At 41.9% G+C, this 3829-nt stretch overlaps 1 long non-coding RNA gene across 1 annotated transcript; it reads right to left on the bottom strand.

The window, feature by feature from the left end:
* Positions 1-2780: 2780 nt before the first annotated feature.
* Positions 2781-3584, bottom strand: LOC105353643. Its single transcript, XR_908369.3, has 2 exons — positions 3028-3584; positions 2781-2883 (listed from the first exon to the last, which is right to left on the bottom strand). It is a non-coding gene; the product is annotated as an uncharacterized LOC105353643 (long non-coding RNA).
* Between the last annotated feature and the right edge of the window lie 245 nt (positions 3585-3829).

Consider the following 3829-nt stretch of genomic DNA (forward strand, 5'->3'; position numbering starts at 1 on the left):
CACGACGGTCTCAGAGGTTTGGAGTTTTCTCTGCACATTTGCAGGAGCTGCTGTGACCACAGCGTGGTCCTCTTCTTCTCTGTTTCAGCTCTTCTTCCAGCTGTGATGGCGGCCGGATCAGACCCAGAGGGTCCTAAGCTGTTCTAGAACAGACCTTTGCCTCTTTTGCTTTTCTCATTTCCCTCCTAAGCTCAGTCACTGTCCTGTCTGCTGTGGATTGAAACGCGCTCTCTTCTGTTACCACTCACTGCTTTATTTTCTTTACACCATAAGGTAAAGAAGCTCCACCTGCTTGTAACCGTTCAGCAGCCGCTCATAAAAACAAAAATAAAGATGATGCAGATACTTTAGAATTTTGGTTTCAGTGGGAAACTTCCACCCAAATGCAGAAAGGAGCAAAGAAATGACAACAAACAATCAAGAATAGAATAGAGGAGAGTAGAGGACACAACCCCAGTGCACCATACGCCCCCCAGCATCTGGTGAGGGTTAAGCTTAGGGATCAGGGCAGGGCTAGGCTTAAAAAGAGGGGGGGGGGGGGGGTATAGGGGAGTCTTGTCAGTAGTCTGTGGGTTCAGTCTAAGCTAACTTTTATCCCCCACTTATACCATGGTCCGGGTGAATACTCGATTCTGATTGGCTGCTGGGTGTGCGTTAAAACCTGATAACCGCACGGTGAAAAAAGAAGTTCCGGTCACCTAGCTTAAATGTTTTGTATCACTGCGCCGTCTTATTTAAAACATCCTTTTGCTTCATCATTTGGACAAAAACAAGCGGTAAGAGGAGAACTTTCTCTCTGAACTGATGCTTTATTCAACCCATCGGAAAGATCAGCAAATATACAAATCGCTTTATATAGTAGAATCCTGACTGCAACCGTGGTACATCGCGACGCGGACTATTTGTTACATCGTGCCGCATAACGTAACAAATAGTCCACTTTTTGTGAGAAAAGCGATCCAAATCGGAAAAAAAACAAGAATTAAGGACTAAAAACTGGCTTTGTGTTTCCACGGCGTGCGTTAAAAAGTAATAACGCACACTTCGTTGGCCATCAACCCTTACAGTAAACATTTGGTTAACACTGTTTTATCATCTTAGAAATCTGGCTAGGGTCCACCCACTACTCTCTCTTGCTAATATGGAGATGCTAATGCATGCTTTCATCGTGAGTACAATTGATTATTGTAACGCCCTGCTTGCTGGTCTTCCAAAAGCCAACATTAAAAACCTTTGGAACTAGGACCTAGGAACCTCTCCAGAACTCGAGTTCTCACCAAGACCAGGAGGCGAGCTCACGTCACCCCAATTTTAAAATTCCTGCATTGGCTCCCCATATGCTTCAGGATATGGGGATGACCCCCCCCCCCCTTCCATTGAGGTGTTCTCCCTACCATGACAAAGGTGGATAAAGGTGGAAAGATTTCATGTAATCCATGGACACCAGTGAAGATCACAAATCATTGAAGAAAAAAGGTTCAGAGCACTGTCTAGTGGGTCTAGATGACCCAACTCCCAATGTTAAAGTGCCTAGGATAGCACAAGGGTTACACGTTTTTCCATCTTAATTTATTGTACTTCTGGAACTCTCATATGTCTAAGTTCGAACCTGCAGATATTCTCATTTTTATTACAATAAAATACATGATTGAGTGTGGATTTAACATCTATACCATGCATTTAATTAACATCACTCTGACTGTATCTTCAGTTCATATTCCATGCTGATGCACTAGAGGTGCTAAATAAACTCAACCTCCTCTCACTCATGGTGCAGAAAGAATTAAACATAACAGAACAAATAACTCAGCAAAACACAGTAAAACAACTAAACACATTTGGTCAAAAAGCCACACTTAAACCCAAATCCGCCCAGACAGGCAGAGGGAATGGTATCCCACAATCCCTTGTGGTGCCGATCTAACAGCAGCACCAAAGTTACACCTACTTAATTGAATTAATTTGAATGAAAGTAAAATAAATGTCTGATAACTGTGTTCTTTTTAAGCAGACTTAACTTAAAAAAATATTTATCTTAACTGAAGCAAATAATTAAGTTAGATCAGTGTAAAAAAGTTTCTCTTTCCAACATCCATATGTGGTCTTTTCACCCTCTCATGGTGGAAAAAGTATTATCTGAGCTTCTTCATCCACTAAATCATCTTCAAATGGACACGCCATGCTGCTTCACCTCTCTGAAAACAAACTAACCTTCAACTAAACCTGCTCCAGACCTGGGGGGTGTTCCAGAAAGCAGGTTCTGCTAGCTCCCACGGTAAGTTTGAGGCTAAGGAAGTTGATAACCTCAGCTTTCGGTTCCAGACATGGAGGTATGTTTCAGGGTAGGTCAAGTTGCCATAGCAACTCATGCTCTGAACATAACCTGGTCTTACCTGGCCTAAATGAATGTATGCACAAATCACATATTGATTTATTCTTTTTATTATTATAAAATGAGAATATCTGCCGGCTCAAACTTAGACATACGAGAGTTCAAAAATTGTAAGTCATTAAGATGGAAAAAATATTAATTGAATTGGAGTAATGTGACATTTAGTTAAATAAATATGTAATTTTGAGTTGTATAAACAATTATTGAGTTTTATAGACGTAAGAAATTAGGTTGAATAAATTTAACTCAATTACTTGTTACCAATTGAAGTAATTCATTTATGTTGGATAAGTTATATATTTAAATATAGATAGATATAGAGATATACATATGTGACACAGGTAGATTCTAGTGGATCAGATTCTGTGTAAGGAGCTGAACAACCAGATGCAAGTTTTCAAAATGTTTATTGTGTCCAGTCCTATAGTGTCCGGCCTCCAGCAGTCCAAATGCTCCAGGATGATTAGAGGAGCATGCAGTCCAAACCCCATCTAATAAATAAAATAAAAAACACACAGAACCAAATAAAACCCAGTATGAAACAGTAAAAACCCATGCAATAAAATCCACTAGAAGGGGTTCAGAAAACATCTCATCTTGGGCTGACTTGGATTTGAACTGAGAGGGTAAATTACTTATCTGAAAGAGGGGTGGGTCGCAACCACACCCCTCTGCTGTTGTTCGTCGCGTCCCCTCTCCACTTTCCAGTTCCATGCTCCACTGGTTCCACTTTGCTGTCCCTGGTCATGTGGCCGAGCCCAGACTCTACAATGTCCAATTCCTGGGGCTGGCATGCTTCAAGCACCACAACCGCTGCTGCTGCTGCTGCTGCTGCTGCTGCTGCTGCTGCTGCTGCTGCTGCTGCTGCTGCTGCTGCTGCTGCTGCTGCTGCTGCTGCTGCTGCTGCTGCTGCTGCTGCTGCTAAACACCACACGTGTGGCTCCCATCGCTGGTATTCCAACACTGCTTGTGCAGCTCTTGTAGTGCGCCTCTTTTTTCCGCTCCAAGTCCAGCTGTTCATCCTTTTTAAAGGATCAAAACTCCAACCCACCTTGATCACACACACCTGTGACTCATCACCAGATTTGCCATGAGCCATTCAAGGGCCCTTGGAGTTTTAGGTTGCACAACCAGGATCAATAAAACAAAAAAGATTTAAAAAACCAAATTGTAAAGGTAGGAAAAAAGAATCACCCCGTTACACATATCATAATGCAAATGGAAATAAGATCAGAAACTCGTGTGTTTACTTTGTTCTTCTACTACAAGCAGAAACTCTTTCTTTTGCTGATGATGCAGCCGTGTTACTTTTTTGATGGATGTATAATCTTCATACGCCGTCATTAAAATCTCAGACTCCACCTCACTGAAGTTTAGCGCTCTCTTTTTTTCTCCACGGGTTTCCATGGTGACTCCATAAATCAGTGATCCATTGAG

Source organism: Oryzias latipes, chromosome 7, assembly GCF_002234675.1.
Source record: "Oryzias latipes chromosome 7, ASM223467v1".
Lineage (NCBI taxonomy): Eukaryota > Metazoa > Chordata > Actinopteri > Beloniformes > Adrianichthyidae > Oryzias > Oryzias latipes.